Source organism: Botryllus schlosseri, chromosome 1 (assembly GCF_051294905.1).
Source record: "Botryllus schlosseri isolate E-star chromosome 1, Bs_hap1, whole genome shotgun sequence".
Taxonomy (NCBI): Eukaryota; Metazoa; Chordata; class Ascidiacea; order Stolidobranchia; family Styelidae; genus Botryllus; species Botryllus schlosseri.
The window spans coordinates 38,596,444-38,612,723 of record NC_137236.1 but is presented as its reverse complement, the minus strand read 5'-3'; the positions used below and the strand labels follow the sequence as shown (position 1 = coordinate 38,612,723).

At 38.3% G+C, this 16,280-nt stretch overlaps 1 protein-coding gene and 1 long non-coding RNA gene across 2 annotated transcripts in view; both read left to right on the top strand.

Annotated features, from left to right (window-relative positions):
• LOC145436675 (uncharacterized) overlaps positions 1-16,280 on the top strand; it is a 339,318-nt gene that overhangs the window by 50,420 nt on the left and 272,618 nt on the right. The gene's annotated exons all lie outside the window — the stretch shown is intronic.
• Positions 2,369-3,309, top strand: LOC145449263 (uncharacterized). The gene is made up of 2 exons (XR_013918212.1): positions 2,369-2,619; positions 3,111-3,309. It is a non-coding gene; the product is annotated as an uncharacterized LOC145449263 (long non-coding RNA).

The window sequence follows — 16,280 nt, the reverse complement described above, 5'->3', positions numbered from 1 at the left end:
TATTAATCGACGGGAGCGAAAGATTGTAATATTTAATTACGAACAAAACTCTAACAACTCACTCTATTGACATGCAAAAAATGGTTTTATACGTGACATTTTGGTTTGATTTCAATTTTCGATGGTCCATCGGTCCAACAATTTTTTTAATTTACCGATCCGCTAGGTGAAAAAGGTTGAGAACCACTTTACCTATACTGAAGAGAGTGGTACCGTATTTTGGTGAATTCAACTCCACATAGGCCACAGTCCTGCTTCGACATCCGGCATCTCACGCCCCGTCTCCAACTCCAAGTTCAACAGTTATAAATTTGTCAGCTTTTTCTACTCAGATTTGAACATAGGAATTAAATAATGATCATAATAAATTTCAAATTAGGATGGACTAAAACAAAAATCAAATTGGAAGTCATTTTCATGAGCAGAAGAATGGCAATATATGTAACCTACAGTACACATTGAAGGCCTACATCAAACCTGGCTCATTTCACATTATACAGTTCTTCCGTAGCAATTTTAGGAAGACCTCAAATAGGGATCTTATCAGTCTAATTGACTGCACATGTTATCATGAATATCCATAATGCTAAAATTTATAGCTGAGTTACATAGTCATTTTTCCTTCCCCCCTTTCCACAACTCTGAAAATTGAGAAAGACTAGCAGCAAACCATTCCACTGTCGTAAAGACGCAAGTTAAGTTTCCAAGCATAAATATGAAGAAAAAGTGTAATTACTACGAATCGACGCAGGATTTGGACGTAATCGCTTTTGCGTAGGCGAATTTGCTTGTTGTTCGAATCATGACGCATCCGCATTTGAAGTTATTTCTGTAAGACACATAAGCCATCGATGGAAATTGCCCTTTGCTAGCATACGCTCCGTTATAGATTCTGGTGTTCGCACCCTCGGCAACTGCAACGATTAAGAGACGTGATGAAATTTAGTTAACAATTTCGCTGAATTCTTACCTGAGAGGGCTGCAAAGACTAAGACGATTATCGCGAACATATCTTCGAAGGTTTCGGATAGGATTGTAGAATGGTATATGATGAGCGCTTCGAGAATGCTCACTTATAAGAAGTTTTTATCATGCACTAGATAAGTTATCTTTAAATGCTCTTTTCCAAGAATTTGTTATCGTTCTATAGATACTCTATCATCAACCACATTCGCATATCCGAACACGATCAAACACGCGAGCTAACGCAATCATGCACTAGATAAGTTATCTTTAAATGATCTTTTCCAAGAATTTGTTATCGTTCTATAGATACTCTATCATCAACCACAACCGCATATGCGAACACGATCAAACACGCGAGTAACGCAATCATCGAATAGGTACATTTTGTGAACTATCTCGCAAAGTAGGTCATATGTCATGCGGCATCTCGGTGTGGCATATGCATTTTGCCAACCGTCACATGTCGCTTCATTTGAATAGCTTGCGGCTTACAGATTATTTGATTATTTGCTGCTACTAATCACTGAGAGTGCGTGCCTCATATTACCATATTCTAGTGAGGGTTTGATTTATTCTTTTGTTTTGAGGTATTCAAGGTGCTTTTCTACTACACACAAAAAAATCTGGTAGATTTACAAAGAAATTTCTGTAAATTTTACAACGAATTACCGGTCGCAGCTAATAGCAGCGTGTAGTTTGTGATTTTACATTTTGATATGTAATATTACAATAATTTAGCTGCTAAGTCAAGTTACCAGAATTTCTTCGCAAGGTTACTGACAGTTACTCGCTACGGCATGTTACCAAGCTATTGGCAAAATTGATTAGCTTCCAAGCCCCAGCAACCAGTGGATACGTGGAAGTGCATGTCACTGTGATATCATTCTCGTTGCGATTTGACCTGATTCAACCTCGTTCGCGAGACAGGATTAGGTCACACGGAACTGGTTGACCCTAGTACCAATTTCGGCATAGTGCATAGTTGGGTGCAAGAAGCAGCGGACAATGCAGTTACACCATATACATTATATTATAAGGCTATGGCTACACGGTCGGTCTCGGCGGTTAGATTTGTTGTATTGTAACAGATAGGGCTAATGAGTTACAAATATCAGTTTAGGATATATAATCTTATTCCTGAAACTAGAAATATCAGCACAGCAGCAGGCTCAGTTGACCATTTCTTAATGGCGGACACGGCGACCTATAATAGGTTACCTTAGGTTGCGCGTTGCAGGTTATTCTGAGATTCGTAGTAAACAACCAACAGTCAACTGTGACATCACAAATAGCGTCCGGTTAGGTAAGTAAGTAGGGAACCACACGTAGAGCAATAAATATCAATATATACGAAATTAGATGCAAAAGAAAGGGACTATAGGTGTTGATAGATGTTTCTGTATGAAAAACCAACCTGAATTGAACATTATAATGTGGATAGTAAATATTATTGGTGGCATATGTGAGCGGATGAATATCACTTATTTCAAAGTCGTCTGCGTGTTGAGCCGAGTAGCCGACTGGTCGGCCATTAAAATTGAGCTTTGGCCATGCAAAGGCTGACAGTGCGAAGCTTGTGACTTGTGATTGAAGAAAGTAGAGACTTTCGTTGAAGATTCTCAGGACTGATGAATGGGATGCGCATCGTAAAAGGTACAATAGCCTACTGTATAGTATTAGTTACCGTGAATATCTACGACTGTGCAGTGTGCACACCACCCGGATGACTTTGGTTTCATGATTTAAATATTTCAGTCGCCCCATTCTCAGTTCTATTTTGGGATATTAGTCGACTTGTATAATGACCTGCGACACCACATACTCTGCCGCGGAGTAGTTGAAGCTGTTAGCTTGTTATTGACATTTATCGGGTCATAGCTTAGATATGTTTTCATCCACTGCTCGATATGTTTGGCTCACATGCCGCATCAAATGAGGCACCTTTTCTTTCAATACATTGATCATTTAAGTCATGAATCTCTGCTATATCATGTTAAATGAGGAGTCGTCAACTCACAATGTACCAGGACCGGTACTTCAAAACTTGTTATATTTTTGTTAGCCTATTTGTCTTAGTCTTTATAAGTCATGTCTAGGTTAGCAACTTGGCTTAGTATAGCGACTTACGCATGAATTATTTTTAGTGGAACTGCAAGATACTAGTCACATGGAATGAAGACGGGAAAAAGAAACAATTGGAAGTTTATCCGGCGTTGGAATTAATTCACCTTTTCTTGGGACCACTCGTGCTATATTTGCATGCCTCCTAAACAAGAATTATACCTCCAGCAGCAATACTTTTTCATCGTGAATCATGAATGAATATACAGTTGTCCTAATGTCGTCTTGAGAGCGTGAAGAAACTTTTGCGGTATTTTAGCATCGCGTTGCTTTGGGATAGGTATGGATGTAGGCTGAGACGTAAATTTACAAGCTGGAATGTAATCTGATTTACAAGGACAGCATGTAGGGTTGTACGTAGGTAGGTAGGTAGGTAGGTAAGGCGGTAAAATTACAGTCTCGGTGGTAAATGTACACAGAAGGAAATGTAGATTGAATATACCAGAGGTGCCTGTAACATTACAGTCTGGCATGTAAAGTTAGATTACCGGACGGTTGTAAGTTGAATTTACATTGAGTGACGGTAATGTTATATTACTGCCAAGTGGCTGGCCACCCTGCTTCCAGACATTTCGCGGTAAATCGAGGTAAATTTTTTTTTCAGTGTACTATGGTCATTTCACCAGGCCGATATTCTTCATTTTTATTCCGTAGCTGCTGACTTATAGCACGGCACACTTCTGGGCTTTTTGTAAGATACCGCCTACGCGGATGAGGTGGCGAGGAGGATCCTATATAAACCTCCAACACTCACGTATAGGAATCTTGAAGTCGACCGCAACCCATGGTGTTGCATCCGCGGATTATTCCACTGCGCTATCTCGCCACAAGGTGGCTCGCTCTCTCGCCTTCCTACCATCTCATTTTATCGCAATCTTATGGTGTTCTTAGTCGGATGAATTATAATTATATACTTGAAACCATATGCTCAGATCTCTAAATTTGCATTGGTATGTAGGATCGATCACGTGACAAATGAGCCGACTCACAACTGTCCAATATCACCAATTACCTATCGCTTGTAGATGGACTTCGAAACGATTATGCAGGCGCGTAGCCAGTGGGCCTCCTATCACACGCTACCATATCATTGCTGGCGAGTCCAACAGCAGCCTATTAGCGCGTTCGTGATATCCCGTCAATATGCACCATATTGTCCAACACGCGCACGGACAGATTTCAATCACTTCGTCTCGGGAACAAAAAGTAACAAGTATAATAGGCGATGTCTAATAATGGCGATTGCGAAGATAATATGGTTGGTTCAGCAAGGAAGTGGATTATCGCGTTCGTTAGGATTTATTAGCGCAAGCTGTCTACTTAGCAGAATAGCTTCTAACTGACAACTTACACAATAAAACTAACTCTTGCCTTATCTGTGCAATACAACGCCCTTATTAGTGGTGGATGGAATATGATACAATCCAGTGCTTTTCAATCTGCCGGATGGTAGGCACGTGTGCCATGAAAAAACAAAGTGCGTATGACAAACGGAGTGCGGATGAAAATCGTTCATATTTATTACTTTTTCCAACGCGCAATAATTCAAATAAATTTAATGGAAAATGGAAGCGTATCCCTAACTTTTTTCGTTGTGCGGCATTTGTAAAATCTTGTTTGACTTACAACGCCCCACTGATCGCCACTTTGTCTCGCACCAGCCGTAGTGAATTAATATTTCCGCACTAGATTATTGCATTTCATTAATAAATTTCGTCATCAATTTAAGTAGTTGCACATATAACCATCAAATATTATTTCTAATTTCTCAGTTTATGCCCTATCGGATCAGATTTCCCGGTAGACTGGACGGAGGGGGTTTCTCCGAAAGTTAAGTTATAGATGATGATGCATCTTCCGGTGGGCCAATCATATTGTTGCATGCTATCATTTCTTGACCTCCTGTCAGTTATTGTGGGTATAGTCGGAGGATATTAGAAGCAAATTACAGCTAGGTATTTCTTAATAGGCTGCATCATCTTTCTCTGTTGCTCGCGCCTGTAATGTGCGGCTCAGAATGCAACGGGTAATACAACATCAAAATCGATAGTGCGATCGACACCGTGTCTCAGATTTCTTCAATGGTTTCCCTAAAATTTGAAATTGCAACCACAACAGATGACGAATCTATTTAGTTGCATGAGATATAACATAAGAAATTTGTTCTATCATTGTGAACAAAAGCTGTCTGGCTTGCTACGTCACTAAATCGTCAGGTTGCATAAAAAAGATGTACACTGAATTCCACCCGATTCCAACCATTACATGCCGATCTCTGCCAAATTGATATTTTGACAATTTTTGAATAATAGCATTTGCGGTAGCAAATTACGTCACCCTGACATGACGAAAAGTCGTATTCCAGGTATGACTAAAAAGACGGGAATGTCTTTTCCGCTCCTTTCCATCTTGACACGGGCCTGTGGAGGAGTTTGGATGAAGACATCACCGGCTAACGAAAAAAAGATTTGACAAGAATTAGCTTATGGAAATTATTCCACTTATTTTGAATGGCCACTATAAAAGGATGGCGAGATAATTTTCAAATAAAGTACTTTTCACAGTTGTGCACCAATTCTTCTTCACGTGCTTGAATTGATTTTACCATGCAATAAAATGGTTTGCATGAGCAAGTCGGCGTTTTCTCACTACTTGGCCTAATTCTGCAATCGGTGGATAACTGCATCTGCAGGGCTGTCTCCTGTCACTTTGTGACGGTAAGGTAATAATTTGACCTGTTCTACGAATACATTCAGCTTATCTAAGGTGAAGCGTCTCGCAGTGAGACGCGAAATTGCGCATAATCGCCAACTTCTGTTTTTTGAGCATCGGCCTGTTAGCTTTTGCAAGCGTAATGTACCAGATAAGGCCGTGAATTTCGTAGGCCCCGGTCCATATCTATATTCATAGTCGGTCGTCGGTCCTATGTAGATTTCACGAAATCTAAACGAGGTCTGCGACTGTAATTTTCAGAATACATTGTAATATTATGATATCATGTTATCTCCTTTTCAGCACTCCCAAAATCCTCTCGCAAGTGAATAGTAACTTATTGAAAATATACAGGTGCTCATGTAAATGGCATTCAAAAGTAAATTTGGTTAAGCCTTATATGCTTGTCTTGTGGTCGCCTAAATGTTACATAGCCTATTTAACTTTCCACATCATTCATACTGTTGTGACGTCATAATGAATGATACTTGAATGCTAGATTCGAAGCCTGATACTCGATATAAAATCGCATACTATCTCCGACGTAGACCCCTAATTGCCTTGGAGGCTCCGTGTTTTCCCCAATATGAAAAAATACATTGGACTTATAAATGTGCAATTGCACTGGGCAACAATTTTGAGCGAATAAATTGTTAACTTTTGAAATCGAAGATGATTCAGAAAGTAGAGTAGTCCATCAATCAACGTTAAATGATCTGACAGAGAGAAATATTCGGAAATTATCGCTTTCTTGCGAATTGAGAAAAGATTATACTTGGAAAAAGAGCTAAGATATCTCACTTTCGATCACGAGAAACGGCGTTTTCATCGTAGGGCTACTTTCGGTAGATTTGTTTATTGCCGTGATACTGGCATTACTACTACCATGGGTTGCTGGAGTAGATAGAAATCCCGATATACAACTCAAGTGAATGGCAAATGTCTATTGGTATATCTACAAGGATCCGAAAGTATGGCATCTCTGAAATGGCAGCGTCTTAAGTACAGTAACAATTGCATACTAAGCTAGTCTTCGTGAATAATACAGAAACATTGAGAATAATACAGAAACATTGATATTAGCAATATCACAGACCTGATTGCGATTGGATCATATATGTCAGCTTTGAAATCTTGTGTTTCCTCAGTGGTCAGACAATACAAATCTAACCCTCATACGCATGTGCCATTGCCATATGTTCATGTCGGACTGCAGACATTCAGAAAAGCCTAAATATCTTACTAATTTTCCGGAAACCCTTTGCATAGTCATCGATGGGCCAGGAGAAAGCACCCCTCAATATTTGAAGATTATGGGGGTATGATATTAGAGTACATTGGAGCTCACATATGTTAGCTGACTATTGCTCGAGTGTCAAACGAGACAGCCCACAGAAGTTATTACGTTCACGTTCGTGTTCTGTATTTGAACCTCGGAAATTTAGAACATTCACAGGCTTTGTAGGTTTTGCACTGTGAAGCTTTTTCATATATTGCAATTTTCACTTCATTATAACATCTTTGGTTCAAATTTATTGCATTTCAACTGCGGCCCACTCTATGCATGGCCTGGCAGCATTAGAAATCAACACCAAACGAGCATGCACCTTGACATTCTCAAAAGTTTTACTTGCTTTGTTACAAAAGTTTGCTCAAAATTTCCAGCTTTCCATTTCTGAATATTCAGTGACTCTCTGCTGCGAGCTTGAGCCGCAATCATACAACATCACAAGCGAAATACGGAGTTAGCGAAGGATGCTTATTCAACCAATCAATAAGATTGACATCGTTTTCTGATGTAAGAATTCGAGAAGGCGTACGGGTTCAATCTTGACTCCATATCTTTACTGCATCATTAAAACCAAATCCGTACGAGTGGGGAGTTGGATACTGTTGTATGACTTCTTAATGAGGTAATATCGGTAGTAGTTATATAGATCGGTCGTGATGCGCCATTGTGTCTTATGGGTGCACCCGACCGGTGCCGCGAAAACTCGTCCTGAACCGGTGACCCTTTCAGACCCCCCTTCCACATGACCGGTGCCTTATGAGTATAGGGATCTCTCGACCGGTGCCTCGAAACTCGTCTTGAACCGGTGACCCTTTTCGGTATAGGATCACTCAACCGGTGCAAGTATAGCCATCTCTCGACCGGTAACCCTTTTCGGTATAGGGATCTCTCGATCGGTGCCTGGAAACTCGTCTTGAACCGGTGACCCTTTTCGGTATATGCATCTCTCGATCGGTGCCGTGGTGGTAATTCGTACTTTCGAGTCTCTGGTGATTCGCTACATGTTCTTATGGGTGCGGTCATGAATCGCACTTTCGGGTATATACATCTCACGACCGGTGTTGAAGAAGTATCAGGTATGGTAAATAGTCACGTGATTGACTCTTAGTTAATGTGTATACCTCAAATTATTATATATGTCCGATTCGAGTTAATCCCAACGTTTGCGGTGAATGCGACTTCGATATATCGGTATTCTTATGGGCGCGGCGATGATTCGTACGTTCGTTGATAGAATGCTAGCGGCATGTCGTACTTTCACCAAAAAGGGTGTGAAATAGTTTGCTAAATCTAGGAATCAGTCGCTTGGTAATTAGTTTATCACGGAGCCGGCGTAGACGGTGACTCGAATACCAACAATAGCCGCGTTCACAAACTAACACCCCAAAAAGGTGTGAAATATTCTCTACAAGCGCTTGCAAGATAACACATCAGAATAGCCATCTCTCATTGTTTGATGTTACAAAGGTAGGAATTATGCACAAGTAATATTTTGATAATAAGTTTGCCACAGAGCCGGCGTAGACGGCGATTCGAATATCAACAATAGCCGCGTTCACAAACCAACACTTCAAAAACGTGTGAAATAGGTTACAAATCCCACGATCGCTCACAAGATAACACCAAAGACATAGCCATTTCTCGGGGGAAGCGAGTGGCGCAGTGGGTTAAGCGCCTGCGTCACGACACCAATGGTGGTGGTTCGAATCCCGGTTCGGACTAATTACTATGTGTCGGAGGTTCTATGGGCTCCTCATCGCCGACCTCACTGCTAGTCAGTGACATTAAAAGCCCAGCTACAGTGAGCCGAGCTATAATTCGGTAGCAACAGAGACGATTATCAACTGATGAAGTGTGCGTGAAAGAGACTGTGAGAGTGCAAGAAGAATGAAAAAGTGAAGCAAAGATACGACGATAAAGCGAGAGTGGAAGAACGTCAGAGACCCGAAAAAATGAAATTCATTGTGTACTGTCCGTGTAATTGCAATGTCGTGGAGCACAAGGCCTTAACCTGGCTAAAAGCACCACTGTCGTATCCAATAATAATAATAATAATAATAGCCATTTCTCGCGTCTTGTCATTACATACATCCCAATCGCTACAGTGTAATATGTCGGTGGTTGTTACTATCAAGTAATAAGTAATGAATAACAGTACCAGCGCAGACCGTGATTCGAAAACCAACAATTTGACACTTGCACGCGATCGCTATATGTTTTGACACTTCGGAACAGTCGTTGACTTTGCGTGATACAAATCATGAAAATATTCAAGCAATGTGTCAATTTGTCAACTTGAAATGAAACTTACTACACTACTCAAGTTGATTCTTATCTGAATGTGTTAATTCGGTACAATTCTAATTATTTTGAGAAATCTTTTCGTGATCTTTTGGTTCGACCGTAACCTGAATATTACTGACGCCGACTTTCAGCCACAGCGAATTATTCGCACATTCCGCGCCGTCGTTTTCATACCTATAGAATCAATACCAACTATAACTCTACAAGAATCAAGAATCACAAGTATGTGCATTATACAGTTATTGTCTTTATTAACTTGAAATCAAACTCTTAACAAAAACACGCGTCTTATCACTCGTCAACTCTATCATGAAAATCCTCGAGTCCTTATTATCAAAAATGTTTTAGCGCGGTGTCGGAATCCATTCGCGGGATGTACTAAAGGTAAATCCAGATAATCCAAAATGAAATATTTGGACTTTGACATAGTCTGAATTGAAATATATTGACAAACATGACTACCAACTTTGATCCAGTCACATTTCAAGATCATACTTTGAAACAATCCTTGAAACTTACAACTCTATTCACGACTGAGTTTTCCGTTTATCAAATAGAGTTTCAGTGAATACCATCGCGATATTTTAATGTGTTACCACACACAATAGAATCAATCAATGAAATAGCACCTGTTGTAAATATTTCTAACTTGACAACCACTTGTGCATACCGCGATCGACTTGTGACGCGATGAGTCAAATCGGAATATTTCAATCTATTTGTCGAAACCTTGAACAAACTATCAGGTTATTTTTTGTTGCAATCGAGTGAACGGAAATAGTATTACGTCTCGACATCTTACCATCTTACCATATTCAAAGAGTCAACCACAAAAACATTGTCAAGTAAATCCGTTTGTAACTTACCCGACCAACTCAAACAGTATCAGTATGAAAAACAGCCAAGCATACACGAGTCCATACCAACACTAAAACCTAAAATCCATAACAAGTTCGGTTGTATTCATATCCCTACACATCTTTTTTATTCAACTTGAAAAGTCGTTACTATTCTGTAAGATAGAGGAATTACTACGCGGTATATTCTGCAAGACAAACTAATTACTACTCGGTATATTTTGTAAGGCAAACGTAATTACTCTTCGGTACAGGGGACTTGAGCTTAACATAATATGTTTGAGTATACGAGATTTGAAAGGTCGAGCAACGTAGTTAAGAATTCATTTCTTATACGATCAAACGCCGGTGTTACATTGAAAGTTATCATGCTGTAAACATAGGGATTGACACATTGATTTGACATATGTAATAGTTGATCATGACTTGATTATTAAATTATTCGCGTTAATTAGACCCGGTGTTGTGGTAAAGGTTATTATGACAGCAACAAACTTTTCCCTACCGTGGTTATTAACATATTGATTTGTAAAACTATACTTGTCTGAAATGTTCTTGATTTGAAAGATATTCCGTGTTGGTACAAATCACTCTGCGTATTACGGATATCAGAAAATATTTTTACAAATGTAGTTGTTTCCAGTAACCAAGACTAAAGATGCAACAATTTCGTTATTCAAACATTGAACATCCGATGCAAAACGCTCTATTGGTCAAATTCGCAACGGGTAATTGAAACGACTAAGTGTAGAGTCAGTATATCACAATGGCACGTCGTTACTATCGAATCCAGCAATTGATACGATTTATTGTCGGGATTTGTGACAGCGCATTGAAACATACACAACTTACAGAGTGTGAAAATATCACTTTGGGTATCGAGTACCGTTCGAAGCGTGCGATCAATACATAATTCGTTCGCACTCTCTAAGGCGTTGTGAAGTCTACAGATTTACACTTCAAAACTTTGATCAACACAGAAGCAATTTGGAATATCTTTACTGGACGCATCCTATTCTACTAGACTTGAGTAATATACAAAACTCATAGCATTAACAAAATCGCAATAGGCGCTACACTGAAATCTACAAAATGTGTTTGTATTGTTACTCAAAGTAGTGATCATAAATTATCATTTGAATAAGTAATTGTAATCATAAAACCAAACTTGCGAAAGTCATTACCATAACAAAAGAATATTGTAGGTTGCTTGTTAAATGTATGCCGGAAATATTTGTAGAACGCTCACGACCAAAGAAATTGGAAATTTTCCCATTGTCATCCGTCAAAGTCAATGTCGTCACAATACTCAATCACTAAAAAAACGATATACTTGTACGTGATTGAATCACCGGTAATTAACTAGCTAAATCAAACCCCTAAGAAATTTCACTCACTCATTAGATATTAAACAGTGTCACCTAATCGGTGTAGATCGTTTTTCTAAATGCAAATAATACCTAGCCAACAGAAAACAATTTTCACTCACCCGGTAATGAAACCAAGTGGTTGGTCTTCGTTCGATATTTTGTTTGTGTCAAATACTTTGCAATGAACACATTTGAGTGGTTGAGCTTTACATCATCAAGCTGTCATTTGTAAATCGAGATTACATCCGACTCGTAACTCTATCGTTTAACTAGCCGAGTTGTATGCACAGTTTGATATTTTGGTCATTTAGTGATTGCTGAACATACCAAACGATGCACACCCACCTCCGAAATGCTGCGTTGATCTTAATTTCCATCATCGTGATATCGAAGTACATTTCTTTCGAATTCGTAACAACCGACTATGACATGATAAATTTTTGACAAGTTTACTTAGAAGGTTTGTTGCATATCGCGAAAAATAATATACCACTCATATTGATACTGTTACTCAATTGATCGATATTTTCAAACGAGTAAAATTTATTACTTGAGTTTCTCCGCTTACTATATGTAAATGTAAACTCATCCATCTTTCAAAACCACAACGAACAACGATAAAAAGCATGCAATCAAACACAACATGTTTTACTTTTGTAGGACACTAATTATTATCTCATTTCATACTAAGTGTATAAGAAAGATATTCATGACAAACGAAAATATTCGATATTCCCATGCTACGAACCTGTACAATGATTGGTGGCGCTTTCAAACTGTTTCGATGTCACAAGAACTTTATTGTCTGAATGGTTGTTCATGTATCTTAATAATCAGAAAGTTCAACACAGAACTAGTACGAACAGAAACATCAGAGTTGTTTTCACAAAAGTTTGTATGCGTGCAGTATGCGAATATCATGTGTAAGTCGAGCACAATTGCGGTATCCATCCAAGTTTAGTTAACACAAATTCATTACAACGGAGTCGTGTAAACTTTCGTGAAAGAAAAGCATACCCACTTCCCGAGGGTTCTGTCAATGTCATAACAATAAACCAGATACTCCAACAACAGAGTACATATGTTTTCTAGTCACGGTCCCTACATCTTTCACAGAGATCAATCTACTTGCTACCGAAAAGTGCCGAGTCATCGCATGATTGTCCTCACAACAAAACAACCAGTAGATGGAGCTGTATTAAAATTTTCCTAACCCTTTGCACACCAGTGACAAATTGTTTAGTGTATCGAGTTGTTGTTCAGCGTCAAGACTCCATGTTGAAGCATACATTAAAACAACACAGTCACAATTCAATTAAAACCACGAATCTATTTTCATTCCGTCACAAACTGTCACATACAGAAAAATAAATTTTATTTCCCCTACACATACTTGTAACCAATCGATTTCATTAAACACACGACTCCATAAAAGTATATCCTTCCTACAACATAGACATTCCGATGTAGTCAAGAAATATTTTTATTAATCAAAATCATCGACTTCTGTTTACGGCGTTAGTGTGTGCATGTCATACATTAAGGTCCGTATTAAAATGCAAACGACACGACTGAATGTCAGGAGATAGAAGTCTATCGCATAGATTTACATGTGGTCTTCGCTACGGTTTCAAAAAACGAATCATCTCTTTTGCATTGATCGAGACCGAGCAAGTTAGTTAATGGCAATGATTGTGTTTGTCATGTGTGAATAATAGGGTTACTGTCAAATCTACATACAACAACCTTCTGGCACTCATAATAGCAATTTCATTCTCTCCCTTCGTAATTGTATACTCACGACAAGTATATTGTAAACTCGACAGCTACGTTTAACAAGACCAACGACACTGAGCCCACGACGTTTACCTGTGTAAAATTACCACTTTCACTTGACAGTCCATCGTTTACCTGACTAAACATATCACTTTCCTTTGGAGATCTGACGTTTACCCAGAGTAACAAACCTTTTTCGCTTGGAAATATATTTTTTCTCTGATCAACAAACCATTTTCACTCGGTAGTCCGTCGTTTACCTGAGTAAAAATATCATTTTCACTTGGAAAAATACTTTTACCTAGAGTAACTAATCATTTTCTTTTAGAAATATATTTTCTCCCTGGGTAACAAACTCTTTTCGTTTGGAAAACTATCATTTACCTGAGTACCAATACAGTTTTCACTTGGAAATCTATCTTTTACCTGGGTAACAATACCATTTTCATTTTGAAATCTCACAAACACACCTGACAATTTGATATTTTTGTATATTGTTACAACGGATAGCGACAAAATATACACCAACAACAACTCCAATACATTTGTGTAATCGCATATTCAATTGTGCTGATGCAACCCATCAAAAGTATGAATTAGTATGAAATGAGATAATAATTAGTGTCCTACAAAAGTAAAACATGTTGTGTTTGATTGCATGCTTTTTATCGTTGTTCGTTGTGGTTTTGAAAGATGGATGAGTTTACATTTACATATAGTAAGCGGAGAAACTCAAGTAATAAATTTTACTCGTTTGAAAATATCGATCAATTGAGTAACAGTATCAATATGAGTGGTATATTATTTTTCGCGATATGCAACAAACCTTCTAAGTAAACTTGTCAAAAATTTATCATGTCATAGTCGGTTGTTACGAATTCGAAAGAAATGTACTTCGATATCACGATGATGGAAATTAAGATCAACGCAGCATTTCGGAGGTGGGTGTGCATCGTTTGGTATGTTCAGCAATCACTAAATGACCAAAATATCAAACTGTGCATACAACTCGGCTAGTTAAACGATAGAGTTACGAGTCGGATGTAATCTCGATTTACAAATGACAGCTTGATGATGTAAAGCTCAACCACTCAAATGTGTTCATTGCAAAGTATTTGACACAAACAAAATATCGAACGAAGACCAACCACTTGGTTTCATTACCGGGTGAGTGAAAATTGTTTTCTGTTGGCTAGGTATTATTTGCATTTAGAAAAACGATCTACACCGATTAGGTGACACTGTTTAATATCTAATGAGTGAGTGAAATTTCTTAGGGGTTTGATTTAGCTAGTTAATTACCGGTGATTCAATCACGTACAAGTATATCGTTTTTTTAGTGATTGAGTATTGTGACGACATTGACTTTGACGGATGACAATGGGAAAATTTCCAATTTCTTTGGTCGTGAGCGTTCTACAAATATTTCCGGCATACATTTAACAAGCAACCTACAATATTCTTTTGTTATGGTAATGACTTTCGCAAGTTTGGTTTTATGATTACAATTACTTATTCAAATGATAATTTATGATCACTACTTTGAGTAACAATACAAACACATTTTGTAGATTTCAGTGTAGCGCCTATTGCGATTTTGTTAATGCTATGAGTTTTGTATATTACTCAAGTCTAGTAGAATAGGATGCGTCCAGTAAAGATATTCCAAATTGCTTCTGTGTTGATCAAAGTTTTGAAGTGTAAATCTGTAGACTTCACAACGCCTTAGAGAGTGCGAACGAATTATGTATTGATCGCACGCTTCGAACGGTACTCGATACCCAAAGTGATATTTTCACACTCTGTAAGTTGTGTATGTTTCAATGCGCTGTCACAAATCCCGACAATAAATCGTATCAATTGCTGGATTCGATAGTAACGACGTGCCATTGTGATATACTGACTCTACACTTAGTCGTTTCAATTACCCGTTGCGAATTTGACCAATAGAGCGTTTTGCATCGGATGTTCAATGTTTGAATAACGAAATTGTTGCATCTTTAGTCTTGGTTACTGGAAACAACTACATTTGTAAAAATATTTTCTGATATCCGTAATACGCAGAGTGATTTGTACCAACACGGAATATCTTTCAAATCAAGAACATTTCAGACAAGTATAGTTTTACAAATCAATATGTTAATAACCACGGTAGGGAAAAGTTTGTTGCTGTCATAATAACCTTTACCACAACACCGGGTCTAATTAACGCGAATAATTTAATAATCAAGTCATGATCAACTATTACATATGTCAAATCAATGTGTCAATCCCTATGTTTACAGCATGATAACTTTCAATGTAACACCGGCGTTTGATCGTATAAGAAATGAATTCTTAACTACGTTGCTCGACCTTTCAAATCTCGTATACTCAAACATATTATGTTAAGCTCAAGTCCCCTGTACCGAAGAGTAATTACGTTTGCCTTACAAAATATACCGAGTAGTAATTAGTTTGTCTTGCAGAATATACCGCGTAGTAATTCCTCTATCTTACAGAATAGTAACGACTTTTCAAGTTGAATAAAAAAGATGTGTAGGGATATGAATACAACCGAACTTGTTATGGATTTTAGGTTTTAGTGTTGGTATGGACTCGTGTATGCTTGGCTGTTTTTCATACTGATACTGTTTGAGTTGGTCGGGTAAGTTACAAACGGATTTACTTGACAATGTTTTTGTGGTTGACTCTTTGAATATGGTAAGATGGTAAGATGTCGAGACGTAATACTATTTCCGTTCACTCGATTGCAACAAAAAATAACCTGATAGTTTGTTCAAGGTTTCGACAAATAGATTGAAATATTCCGATTTGACTCATCGCGTCACAAGTCGATCGCGGTATGCACAAGTGGTTGTCAAGTTAGAAATATTTACAACA